We start from the raw sequence: 14744 nt of genomic DNA, 5'->3' as shown, positions 1-14744 counted from the left end.
TATCCACACAACAGTGCCATTCTAAGGATACATCCACCTGAAAACCCTCCAAGGCAGCAGGTTCTCAGCCTTGACTGCACATTAGAATTGCCTGTGGAGCTTTTAAAATGACCCAGTTGAGCTGTACTCCAGACCAATTAAATCAGAATGTTTGAGGGTGGGATCAGCATCAGTGATTCTTAAAGTTCCCCAGGTGACTGCAAAGACTAGTTGAGTGGCAAGTTAGTGCCCGGCAGTATGTGCATAACCTGGAGCTTGTTAGATATGCAGAACTGCTGACCCCACTTTAGACCTACTGAAAGGGAATCTATATATTAATAGGTTGCCCCAGGTGACTTATCTGTGTATTAAAGATTAAGAAGCACAGCCCAACCAGGGTTCTCAAGCTTATGCATGCATCACAATAGCACCTACAGAGCCTGCTAAAATGCAGATTGCTGGGCCCCATCCCCAGAGTTATTAAATCACAAGGTCTAGAGTAAGGCTTGAGAATTTGCTCTTTAATTATAATTTCAACTTTTATTTTAGATACAGGGGTACATGTCCAGGCTTGCTATCTAAGTGGTGAACATAATACCCAATAGGTAGTCTTTCAACCCATGCCCCCTTTGTTCCTTCCCCCTCTAGAGGTCCACAGTGTCTATTATTACCATGTTTATGTCCACACGTCCTCAATGTTTAGCTCCCGCTTATAAGTGAGAACATATGGTGTTTGGTTTTATGTTCCTGCATTAATGTGTTTAGGATTATGACCTCCATCTCCATCCATGTTGCAGCAAAGGACATGATTCCATTCTTTTTATGGCTGTGTAGTGTTCCACGTTTCCATGGTATATATGTACCACATTTTCTTTATCCAATCCACCATTGATGGGCATCTGGGTTGATTCTATGTCTTTGCTAATGTGAATAACTTGGCAATAATGTGAATAACTTAGCAATAAACATACAAGTGCATGTGTCTTTTTGGTATGATGATCTGTTTTCCTTTGTGTATATAAAGGGATTGCCAGGTTGAAGGTTGAACGGTAGTTCTGAGTTCTTTAAGAAATCTCCACACTGCTTTCCACAGTAGCTGAACTAGTTTACATTCCCACCAAGAGTGTATGTGTTCCATTTTCTCTGCGGATTCACCAGCATCTATTGTTTTTGACATTTTAATAGTAGCCATTCTAACTGGTGTGAGATGGTATCTCACTGTGGTCTGAATTTGCGTTTCTCTGGTGATGAGTGATGATAAGCATTTTTCCATGTGTTTTTGTCCATTTGCATATCTGCTTTTGAGAAGTGTCTGTTCATGTCTTTTGCACATTTTATAATAGGGCTATTTGTTTTTGCTTGTTGATTTGTTTAAGTTCCTTATATATTCTGGATATTAGGCCTTTGTTGGGTGCATAGTTTACAAACATTTTCTCCCATTCTATAGGTTTTCTGTTTATTCTGTTCATAGTTTCTTTTGCTACACAGAAGCTCTTTAGTTTAATTAGGTCCCACTTGTCAATTGTTGTTTTTGTTGCAATTGCTTTTGGGAACTTCACCAAAAATTATTTGCCAAGGCCAATATCGAGAAGGGTATTTCCTAGGTTTTCTTTTAGGATTTGTATAGTTTGAGGTCTTCTGTTTAAATCATTAATCAATTGTGAGTTAGTTTTTGTAATCCCAGCACTTTGGGAGGCCGAGATGGGAGGATCACAAGGCCAGGAGATCGAGACTATCCTGGCTAACATGGTGAAACCCCGTCTCTACTAAAAATACAAAAAAAATTAGCGGGGTGTGTTGGCGGGTGCCTGTAGTCCCTGCTACGCAGGTGAAAGGTAATGCTCTTCTGCATATGGCTAGCCAGCTATCCCAGCACCATTCATTAAATAGGGAGTCCTTTACCCATTGCTTGTTTTTGTTGGCCTTGTCTAAAATCAGATGGTTGTAGGTGTGTGGCTTTATTTCTGTTTTCTATTCTGTTCCCTTGGTCTATGAGTCCATTTTTCTAACAGTACCATGCTGTTTTGGTTACTGTACCTTACAGTGTAGTCTGAAGTCAGGGCATGTGATATCTCTGGCTTTGTTCTTTTGCTTAGGATTATTTGGCTATTTGGGCTCTCTTTTGGTTTCATACAAATTTTAGAGTAGTTTTTTTCTAAATCTGTGAAGAGTGATGTTGGCAGTTTGATAGGAATGATGTTGAATCTGTAAATTGATTTAGGCAATATGGCCATTTTAATAATATTGAGCCTTCCAGTCCATGAGCATGGAATGTTTTTTCCATTTATTTGTGCCATCTCCAGTTTCTTTCAGTAGTGTTTTCTAATTCTCCTTGTAGAGATCTTTCATCTCCTTGGTTAGCTGTATTCCTAGGTATTTCATTTTCTTTGTGGCTTTTGTAAATGGGGTTGTGTTCTTAATTTGATTCTCAGCCTGGATGTCATTGGTGTATAGAAATGCTACTGATTTTTGTACATTAATTTTGCATCCTTAAACCTTGGTAAAATCATTTATTGGTTCTAGTAGCCTTTTGGCAGAGTCTTTAGGATTTTCTAAGTATAGAATCAAATTGACATCAAAGAAAAATAGTTCTATTGCTTCTTTTCCTACTTGGATGCCTTTTATTTCTTTCTCTTTCCTGATTGCTCTGGCTAGGACTTCCAATGCTGTGTTGAATAGGAGTGGTGAGAGTGGGCATCTTTGTCTATTCCAGCTCTCAAGGGGAATGGTTCCAAGTTTTGCCCATTCAGTATTATGTTGGGATGAGTTTGTCATGGATGGCTGTTGTTATTTTGAGGCATTCTCCTTCAATGCCTAGTCAGCTGAGGGTTTTTTTCATGAAAGGATGTTGGATTTTATTAAATGCATTTTCTGCATCTATTGAGATGAGAATTTGCTTTTCTAAACAGTGATGTGATGCTGGCGATCCCGGGTGATGATGATATCATACAGAGATCACATTTTCAGATACACCGCTCTCTAAAGCACATTTAACATTATCCCCAAATCTTTTTTTCCTCCCAGTAATATTTTATGAGGACATAATAATATATTGAAACACAGAAGATATTGCAGTGAATAAGGAGATACAATCCCTGACTTCATGGAACTTAAATCCTAGAAAAGGTCCAGACAATAAACAAGAAAACTAAATAACTGAAATGAAAAGTACAGATCATTTAAAGTTTTTATGAAAAGTATATTAATATATACTGAGTGGCGAGACAGTGGGTGGCTAGGAAATACCACTATAGATCAAGTTGTCAGGGATGAGCTCTAAGAAGGAATTGCTTTGAGCAAAGACCTCATGAGTGAGTTGGTGAGTACAGCAAAGGACAGGAGGGATAGATTCAGGGCAGAAGGAAAAGCAAACATAAGTACCCGGATTCAGGGTGGGCTCGCCACACTCCAAATAGGATGAAGAGTCCAGGGGATAGATTTCCCTCTCCATCTCCTAGATCCACACTCTATTGGCTGTGTGATTTGGAGAATGGAACTTTTTTTTCCTCTTGGCTTGTTTATTCATCAAGCTTTCCTTATAGGATTCTTTGGAAGATTAAAATTCCATCAAGAACTTAATTCACACTTTATGCACACAAAAGTTACACTTGCTTGCTGATACCAATTTCTCCACTGGGGAAAGAAAGCAGAACTTGCCAACAGTGAGTGAGCCATCCCTCTTCACTGAACCCCATAATGGAGACATAAGAAGGATGAGATGTTTTCTCTGCCATCAGAAAACCCCCAGCCACATAGGAAGGAAAACAGCAGGAGGAAAGAGAGAAGACTCAAGAGACAAAGAGAGCAACGGTAGCTGCATGGGTTTGGACTGGAGAGTAGAACACAGGGGATTTCCAAGGACTGGAGCAGTTCAGGAAGGATCTTGAAAGAGGCAGAACTTCAGGCAGGCCTTAAATGAAGAGTTTAAGCCCTTAAATGAAGGGCTATAATAAGAGGACACAGGCAAGGGGACCCTATAATTTTGCCTACATGTTTTATTGAAGAGCTAGATGCATGAATCTGAAGATGACAGTACCAGACAAATGTCAAACACCTTCTAGAGTTTATGGACCTCATTAGTTAGGCCAAATATTTTCACTTCTCATCTCTGTCCTTGACTTCTGCTATGAACTGAATTGTGTTCCCTCCAAATTCTTATGTTCAAGCCCCAATCCCCAATGTGACTATATTTCAAGACAGGACTTTTAGGAGGTTATTAAGATTAATAATAACCTCATAAGAATTGGGCGTGATGTCCTTATAACAAGAGGAAGAGACACCAGAGCTCTCTCTTTCTCTGTACTTATAACTTGTTCTATATTAGCACAAATACAGTGTGAATGCATGCATCTCCAAGCCAGGAAGAGAGCCCTTTGCCAGAATCCAAACGCTGCCATGCCTTGACCTTGGACTTTCCAGTTCCCAGAACAGTGAGAAAATACATTTCTATTGTTTAAGCCTCCTATAGTATTTGTTGTGGGACCCCAATCTAAGACACTTTCCAGGAAGCATAAAGACAAAATTAATTCCCATTTAGTGTAAATATAGTGGCACAAGTTTTATAAATAATGACTTTCATCTTTCATCCACAAACTTAATGGTATAATATTAACTATTTTTTTAAATTATCTTAAGTAGGAAGTTCTTTGTCTTATTTCCCGCCAGACCTAGATTTGAAAGTTCCACACTTCTGGCTTTGAAAGAATAATTCTTCAAGTAACTAAGCCTTCATTTTCTTATATAAAATGGAGATTATAAAAAAATGGCTATTTTTGGCCGCGCGCTGTGGCTCACGCCTGTAATCCCAGCACTTTGGGAGGCCGAGGCGGGCGGATCACGAGGTCAGGAGATCGAGACTATCCTGGCTAACATGGTGAAACCCCGTCTCTACTAAAAATACAAAAAAAATTAGCCGGGTGTGTTGGCGGGTGCCTGTAGTCCCCGCTACTCGGGAGGCTGAGGCAGGAGAATGGCGTGAACCCAAGAGGCGGAGCTTGCAGTGAGCCAAGATCGCGCCACTGCACTCCAGGCTGGGTGACAATGCGAGACTCCGTCTCAAAAAAAAAAAAAAATGGCTATTTTTGAGCTTGTTGTATCACATTAGAAAAAAATGATAAGTGGAAGTGAAGGAATTAGCTCTTAGCATATGGTAAGTGTTCCATAAGTGCTGGTTTCCTCTCCTCCTGCACTATGTGGCTTACCCCGGACTGAACAACACAGCTATCCTATGTATGATTGGAAAATGACATTCCCACATGAAAGGCTTCGCTGAGGTTCAAACTCTGGCTCCCTCCCATCCCCGACCCCAGTTAAATGTTGCATAAATGATCCCCAGCCCACACACATTTTTTACCCTAGCTGGCCTCTAGGTAAATAACAGCTGCCATTGTCTTCTATTAGGCTTATTAGAGATGTTTTATCATCCAAGCCCCTATAGTTGCACAACTATAAACAAAATAGTCTTACCGGGGGAATCTGTGGCTCTGTCTTCATGGGTCCTGAAACTGATGAGTGAATTGTCAGTGCTTGTGAGCCATGCAGCCTTGTGTCAGGCGAAACCTCCTCTTCCTGACACAATATTCCACACCCCACTTCCCTTCTTTTGTCTTTAACTCTCTGTGATTCCAAAAGGGACACCTTCAGCCAACAGCTGTTCATTAAGTGAGTAAAGAAAAAAATGTATTTAGAGTGCTCTCTTAAAAGCCTAAGAGAACAGCAAGGCAGCCATGCAGCTGGGGTTGTTCTTGAAAGCCTGGCCAGTTAGCTCAGTGTATAGGAATGAGAGTTATTGCAACCCAATTCCATGAGGATGTGTGAGTATGCGGAGTCCACCCCCTTCATGCCCAAGCTCCATCTGCAGCCCCCAGACTGATCAGGTTGACCTCACATGGAGAAGCTGGTGCACATCTGAGAAGCTCAGTGACAGCTAGGGTGCAGACGCCAAAATCGATACCCAGGTGCCGATCTGAGAACCTTCACTGGGCTAAAATTTTTGAAACGTCTGTACCTAGCTCTCATGGTGCCTACTTCTCAACATCTGTTCCTGGGTCTAACTTCAGGAGCTGGGTCTGTTTCAGGGCTAGCTCTGAATCGGAGCTGTGGGTTTCTGGTGCATCCGGCAGTTAACGTCTGTGTCTGGCCACTGTAGGTGCCAGATATAATCTTCTTATGCTCCTCTATGCTCTAGTGCAGCTGATACTTTTGGTACTTGTGTCACATCCTCCTGACCTGCCTCTGATTTCAGCCACAGCTGTGGTGGACAGATCTATTTACTCTGAGAATCTCCACCTTAATTAAAGCACAGGGCAGAGGGTTCAGGCGGATATCTTATCTCAGCCCCAGCTGTACAGCTATAGATACAGAGACAGCGATAGAGATCTTAAAGTGGGGTTTGTGGACTAGCATCATAGGTTTTACCTGAGAGATCTCAGATCTGATACCAGACCTACTGGATCATATTCTGCATTGTACAAAGAGCCCCCAGAGTCTTTACATGCATGCAAAAATTTGAGAAATACTGGTCTGGATTATTTTATGTCTCTGGAAAGAGTCTGACTCATCAAGCCTCTCCCCACTCACCCTTCATTCTGGATAATGATGGTGGCCCTAATATGAAATGGAGTAGACAAGACTCTTTTTTTTAAATGAAAGGGAGAAACTGCCTCATGCTGTTCCCATGTTACATTTCATTGTCAAACACCAAGAATCATTCAATTAATTAACTTGGAAAACAAAGTTACTTTAAATTATTGAATGCAGGTTCATTCTGGTGCTTAAACACCAGCAGGGCCAGAAAGAATAATTTCCTGAAAGCTTCCTATTGCTACAGAAAGGAAGTCATTCTTGAGGAAAAAATAACAGCTCTAATATAATCGCTTTTCATTTGCACTCATGCAGGAAGTTGCCAAATGTTTGCACTCACTCATTTGATCAAAAAGTTGCTTTCTTGCTATAATTAAAATGTATGATGGCTGCTCCGTTAGCCACTTCATGACACTGGTCCAGACATTGAGAATTTTCCAGCTAAACTTCTCTGTTATGAATAGGCTTTAGGCTGTTGAAGCTGGGATAGGCATTACGCACGAATCTGGACCAAATCCTTTATTTTACAAGAAATACACACAGTGTGTAGGCAGACACACACACATACCCAGAGGCTTCAAGGTGCTTGAAGGAATTGCTCCACTGGAATTCTATTACAAACCCTTCAATTCTGAATACAAGGCCCTTCCTATGTTTTTAAAAAATATATGAACGTTTCTTTGATCGAAAGAAAAATCGACAGCTAAGAAAAACCAGTTCATTCGATCCTTATCTACCTATGTATCTATCAATGACTGTTTGAAACCAAAGAATATTCATTTGAGCAAATTCAGATATCCTCAGTATATGACTTTTATCTATTGTAATAATTTTCCATGCAAGTTCCGTAAATGATGGCTAACATCTGTCTCTCTCTGTCATGGCATTAGGGATTATTCATTCTCTTTAGGTTGGGCTAGTTTTGTTCTTTTGGATTACCTGTAATTATATTCCAAAGATAGTTTGCTAGGCATAATTTATTATCTTTTCTCCGTAAATAAACACTACTTCTGAGTCCTCAGTGACTTCTAGTTCCTGCCTGCATTTACATATTTTGGGAGCAGCAAAAGGAGACATTCTAGTTTGGTTCTCAGAAGCCCCAGCAATCACCCTACAGGCCTCTGGCTCTGATTTACTCCAGCTCTTAAAAATCATCCTTTTACAAGGTAGGTTTACAGGAAACTACCTATTGCCAAGTTCACTAAGTTATAAGGGAGGAAATGCGTAGGATCACACAGAGGCAAACCCCACAAATTAAAAGAAGGGAGAAGTCACATCTCCTAATACAAGTGATACCTCTTGTATTGGTCTGTTCTCACACTGCTGTAAAGAACTATCTGAGACTGAGTAACTTATGAAGAAAAGAGGTTTGATTGACTCACAGTTCTGTAGGCTTAACAGGAAGCATGACTTGGGGGGCTTCAGGCACCTTACAATCATGGAAAAGGTGAAGGGAAAGCAAGCACCTTTTTTCACATGGTGACAGGAGAGAAAGAGAGTGAAGAGGAACATGCTACATGCTTTTAAACAGTCAGATCTCGTGAGAATTCTATCATGAGCCAGCACTCGAAGGATGATGCTAAACCATTAGAAACCACCTCCGTGATCCAATCACTTCCCACCAGGTCTCTCCCCCAACACATGGGGATTACAATTTGACATGAGATTTGGGTGGGGACACAGAGCCAAACTGTATCACCTCCTTATCTCAACCAAAATATTTTTTACAGTATATGCATTTCCAATTCTGACCACCATCACAACCCCATAATATGGGCAAGTCTGACACATTGAACTCCATTTTATGGAAAAACAAACAAAAATAATAAAAGTTTGAGACTCAGAGAGTGAGAGAGAGGAAGAGAGGACTTGTCTGCCCATGGGGTCACCCTTTCAGTGTCTACTGAGAGCTCTGGTCTGAATGATTCTATGGCTGAGAAAAATGTCTGATCCCAAGAAGTACATCAGCCCCCATCTGCTCACCCCCTATTCCAGATCTTTCCAGACTGACCGTGCTGAAGAACTGAAATGGTGTGTATATGCAAATGGACCTGAAAGAGAGTGGTTCTTCAATATATGGCATTTCTTATGATACAGCCACCATGTGTGGAACATGATTATTTATAACACTACATTCTGTCTTCTCAGCTGCAGGTTTCTTGTTCTCCTTTTAAAATCACATACATGCAGCTTATTTGACCACTAATACATTGTGATAGCTCAGAGCAAGTCCTCACAAATGGAACTTGCTCTTTAATTATTCAGAAATATAACAAAACCCATCATCAATCTCCAGGTCGGAGATACCCTGGGACCCCAGCAGCAGCCCTGGCATTTACTCTCAAGCCGCAGTCACTCGGATGAGAATTGTGGCAGATACTCAGGTCCCCACCGCAGCTGACCCAGGGTTAAATGAACCCCTCTGGGATATGTCTCTGTCTGTTACATGCTGGGAAGACAGGGGTTTTCTATCAGTGCTATGAGTCCAGGGAACCCCCCAACACATACACACATGTTCACATACTCACATCCATAAGATAAATCAATCCATCTGCTTAAGAATCAGACCAAGAAGGAAGGCCCTTAAGCTACTATTCCAAACACCACCACATAATCACAAAAGATAAAACTGTTTGTCTCACCACTTCCAATGAATCATGAGCTCTAATTTGTAGTGATGGCTGGAGCTGCTGTGCCTCTCCTTACTCTGTCATTTACTCTGTTTGTTTTAGTCTCTGCTAAGCCCTGTACTGGGCAGTAGGGTGATTGAGATGAGCATCACTGCCCCTTCTCAGAAAGAGAGACAAACTGCACACAAACTCCCTTGCATACACACTAAAAATGCCAGGTGGAGATAGCCCCGCTCACTGGGAGCTGGGCACCATGCCAAGCTCATACATCATTCATGCGCCTCACCTAGCCAAGACCTCACCCCAGTCCATGAGGCAGGCTCTACTGTCATCTCCATTTTGCAAATGAAGAAACCGAGGCCTGGAGATGTTTATGGACTTTGCTTAAGTGTAGCCAGAGTCGTCCATGCTCTGGTCATCCTACCATATAGAGGTAACCACAGAGTGTTATAGGGACACGGAGGAGGGGGCTCAAGCTGAGAATGATAGAGGTGAAGGAGAGTCTGAATAGGCTCCCTGCAAAAGATAATAAATACCTGAGATCAGTGGCTGAAAAATGAGCAGGAATTAGGCAAGGAAAGGAGGGTGGAGAGAGCGTGCAGCAGAGGGAGCACGGCATGGGCAAAGGCGTGCTAGGGAGAGCAGAGGGAGATCCCAGGTCGGTTCCCAGGCTGCACGCCAGTCATCCCCTAGGGAGGGAGAGTGGGTGTGGAAGAAAGAGAGGAGGGGAGTGAGAGAGGATAGAGCAGTCTCAGGAAGGGGCTCACTCAGCCATGGAAGGCAGTGATGTGGTGATGGCAGGTGAGGGGAACTACGTCCCACAGGAGAGAAATGTGGGGCTGTTTCTGGTATTCTGATGTAATAGGACCCTACCTCCCTTCTATACACACACCCTAAGCAAGTAGTCACAGAGGGCTGGAGATCCAAACAGAGCTACGCGGGCTCAGGAAAGGCAGCCAGATAGATGGGGGTGGGGGGTGCAGCATATGGTTTTGAGGGGCACTTCCAGGGTGGAAGAATATTTTTATTCCAGTTTTCAAGGAGCTGAAGGGCTCATGAGAAACAGCCCACAGAGGCATGTGGAGCAAGAGATGGAGGCTTTTCTTGCAGACCCGGGCTACTCTGGGGCCTGGTGGTCACAAGGACATTGGGTGACCAGAATTCTGAATAGGAGAAAGGGTCTGAGAGCAGCTCCAGCAGTCCTGAACAGAGCCTGCAGTTGCTTCTGGGGCTCAGCCCAGTGCACACTCAGAGTCCAAGGCTCTGTTTTAGTCTCTGCTAAGCCCTGTATTGGGCAGTAGGTAACTGAGACGAGCATCACTGGACCCTTCTCAGAAAGAGAGACAAACTGCACACAAACTCCCCTGCATAGACACTAAAGAGAGACACCCGGATACCCTTTCTCTGGGTCAATGAAAGGCAGGAGGGCCCAGACCAGATACTGCTCAGATGCTTTCTCTAAGTGGAACCTCTCTGCACAAGATGCCTGTAATGCCTTCTAAGTGAGCATGAAAGAAGGAGCTGACAGTTCTGGGTCACTGGCACCATCCCCAGACATAGACACAGGCAATGTGTGACATGGGAGGACTGGAGGAGGAGGTGAGGTCCTGGAGAGGGCTGGGGAAGGGGGATTCTCCCCATGAGGGTCATTCCCTCAGGGATGCGGTAAAGATTGTGGTAGTAGCAGAAGATCGTGGAGAGGGACATGGGGTGCAGCCTCCTCTTCACCTGAGAAGGCTCCGGAAAGAGAGCCAGGGAGCCCAGTGTGCACTGAGGTGGGCCTGTTCTTGAGGGAATAGGAGAATACTACAAAATGAGAACAAGGAAAGGGCTGAGGAGGCAGGACAGGGCTCAGAGGCACAGCAGCAGCCCAGTCACCCCGAGCCCTTCTGAGCGAAATATAGACGATTGCAGAAATCAGAGTGTAGAGCAGACAGATTTCATCTCCCACAAACCACTGAGTGCATTATTTCTTTAAGGCCAGAGCTCACTGTACCTGGAGTGAACCTCTGAGCTCTAGCCCTCTCCCTCCTCCTGTAACGGGGGCCCCAATCTCATGCCTTCTCTGCTGATCTCTCCAGCTTCGATGGCGCCCATCATGAGCTCTGACAACACTAAGCCTGTGAATCCCACCTCCCTGATGGAGAGCAAGACGTTCTCTGCACCCCAGTGTCCTGGAACTGTCTGGGGTGCAGAGAACCGTGATGGAGGAGTAATGCCAAGGTTCACCTGAGGCTGTGATGACACTGTCTCAAATCCCCTGGCACTAACCCCCTCTGTGTGTGGATGCTGGCTGGATATAGCCACTCTCTCCCATGGACAGCAGATTTTCTGCCTTAGGACACAAACCTGGCACCCAGTCATAGCCAGGCCCTTGTTCCAACTAAGCCTCCTTTCCTCCCTCTCCCCACCAGACTCTGCAGTGTCACACAGGTGTGGATGGCCCACATCTGTCCTCCTTCTCTCTCTAGCACATGGTTCTAGCATGGGGTATGCCATCATACTGTCCAGATGTGCCACTCGTAGGCAAAGCTTGCACCTTCTGGGTCCTTCTCCTCATCACTCATAGAAACATTGACCTGGCAGGGCTGACAGAGGTCGAATTCACTTTCCATGAGACCGTTTTTAGAGACCACCTCCATCTCTCACCCTGGGACTTCTCTCCTTAGGAAGTCGATTCATGAGAAACTGCTCCACAAAGCTTGTTGGGGAGAAAAGAAGGGAACAGATTCAGGAGGCAGAAGAGTAGAGTGGTAAGTGCCCCCCACTTCAGAGTGAAACAGCTGATGAGTCAGAATTCTGCCTCTAATGTTTACTGTTGTGAGATTCTAACAGGTTTTGTAGGGAAGATAATAACTCCATGAGAGCTGTAGAAATAGATATGTTGTTATCATGGTACAGGATGACCTGCTGTGTGTGCAGCCAGATATGAGCACTATGTAGATTTGATGCCCCTTTGATCCTTGCATCATGCCTGGGAACTAGGAAGTATTCCCATCTCACAGATGGGGGAGTCAGGCTCAGAGAATGGAGCCCTGAGCACAATCATGCAATATTGCATGATTCAATAATGCACAACTTGACTTCGGGGCCAGCATTTGGACCTTGGCCTGAATGGCTCCAAAGCCCACCCTCTTTCTCCTCTGTCTCCAGCCCACAGTGCCCTCCCTCCTTGCCTGCTTCTCTCACCCATGTTGGGAGGAAATGGCAAGTATAATTCCTGAATCTTAAGCTAGGAAAGTCAGGCCAAGAAGTGCAGCAAATATAGTACACATGACATATCTGGTGGGAAGCTAAAAAATGTCAAGTTTTGAAACCATGAATTATTTTCCTTCTGTTTCCTCAAATCAGCACAAGCCCATCTGCATGTGGTTTTCCTCAGGCAATATGCCGAGAACAAGTTCCACCCAGGTCTGCCCCACTCCCTTAAGCCTTCCATAACACTGTCTGAAGAAGCATAGAAATCACTAGAGTTAGAGCAATGGCGAGTGCTTTTGGGGTAAATTTTGTAAGCCCTGGGAAGACCTTGAATCCCTCTTCTAAATACCCCAGGCTGATTGCAGATATCTCTGCTTCATTTAATAAGAAAATATACCTTCATTTCTCGATCAGAAAAAAAATGGAGTCTGTTAAGATATTAGGACAATGTGCTCTAAACTTCTTCCTAAGGTGTGAGTGACTGATGTTAGAAAGAAGATCAGGAGAATGTATGTTCAGCACCTTACATACATTCTCCCGTTAATCTTCATAGTAACTAACCATGCAGAGTGTGGGCCATTATTACCACTGAGTGGGTTATTTTTTCAAGGCCAGAGCTCACTATGCCTAGTTATTACCACTGAGTGGGTTATTTTTTCAAGGCCAGAGCCTCCAAGGCCTAGTCCCCCTCCTTCCTCCTACAGAGGGGACCCCAATTCCATGCCTTCTCTATTGATCCCTCCAGCTTCAATGGAGCCCATCATGAGCTGTGACAATACTGAGCCTTGCCAATCCCACCTTCCCCAGGATAGCAAGACATTGTCTGCAGCTCTATACCCTGGAACCTGTGCTGGTCCATTCTACAGATGAGGCTCAGCCAGGAACAATGCTCCCAGGGAAGGAGGCAGCCCATGAGTGACTGACATGTGGGTACAAAACCTCAGGCCCCCTGCTTCATGCTGGAGCGACTCTCTGGCATCCTTCCTAGTCTAGAGCCCCCTGTGAGATCAGATTAACACAAGTCTCCAGCTGAGAGAACATCCTGCCTTAGCTTATTTTCTTTTGCTGTATTCTACTCCCTTTAGTCTCTCTCTCTCTTTTTTTTTTAAGGAAAAAAAAAAAAAGGCCGGGCGCGGTGGCTCATGCCTGTAATCCCAGCACTTTGGGAGGCCAAGGTGGGTGTATCACCTGAGGTCGGGAGTTTGAGACCAGCCGGACCAACATGGAGAAACCTCGTCTCTACTAAAAATACAAAATTAGCTGGGTGTGGTGTTGCATGCCTGTAATCCCAGCTATTCAGGAGGCTGAGGCAGGAGAATCACTTGAACCCGGGAGGCGGAGGTTGTGGTGAGCTGAGGTTACACCATTGCACTCCAGCCTGGGCAGCAAGAGCAAAACTCCATTAAAAATAAATAAATAAATAAACAAACAAACAAACAAACAAACAAACACTCTCCCAATAAATCACTTGCAAAGGAAACATCCCTGCCTCAGGCTCTGCTTTTAAAGAACCCATCCTAAGACAGTGTCTAAGGAAGGAGGCAGAAATGCTACATGGGCAAACATCATCCAGAGTGGGCACTAGAGTCCTTGCCTCGTGACAGTTCCCTAGAATGTTTTACAGGATCTCCAGGCAAGACCTCAAAGCTGTTTAAATGCAACAGAACCTTGAAGACATCCGGGCAACCCTTTCATTTTAGAGGTGGGATGGCCAACACCCAGTGAGGGGAAGCAACTTACCCAGATCACACAGAATTTAAACACAAATCTATTCCCACAAATAATACAGTCAGACCAAAGACAAGGCATGTCCCCTGCCTACCACGGAGTTTACATCACCAGTGCCAATCTAGAAGGGATGCTTTCTCTGTGGTGGAAGAAGGTAGGTGTTTGTGCTCAGATGTTTGAGAAAATCTGATCTGGTTACTCTCCTGCTTAGAAACCGTTGCTCACAGAAGGAAAGCCATGCTCCACGGCGCAGTGCTTAGGGACTTACTTACACATGATAATGTTCTCCAGCCTTAGAATTTGACATCCGATTCCCCCCAAGGCCCTGTGAATTCCATACACCCCTGAGCTTTCCCAAAGCCAAAGCATGCTGTGCTGTTGCCGGTTCACGCTGGTATACATGTAACGTTACCAAATAAATACAGTGCTCAGTTAAATATGGAATTTGAGACAAACAACAAGTACAGCTTAGCATAAGTGTGACGCAAAAACTGCATGGGACATACTTATACTAAAATAGCGTTTGTGTGTTATCTAATCTGGCATGTTGTTTACTTCTGCTGCCTGAAATGGCCTGTTTTTTTGTTTGTTTGTTTTGTGTTGTGGTTTTTTTTTTTGAGATGCAGT

Source organism: Symphalangus syndactylus, chromosome 11, assembly GCF_028878055.3.
Source record: "Symphalangus syndactylus isolate Jambi chromosome 11, NHGRI_mSymSyn1-v2.1_pri, whole genome shotgun sequence".
In the NCBI taxonomy this organism is placed as follows: domain Eukaryota; kingdom Metazoa; phylum Chordata; class Mammalia; order Primates; family Hylobatidae; genus Symphalangus; species Symphalangus syndactylus.
The sequence above is the reverse complement of the archived record's forward strand: the minus strand, read 5'-3'. Positions refer to the sequence as shown.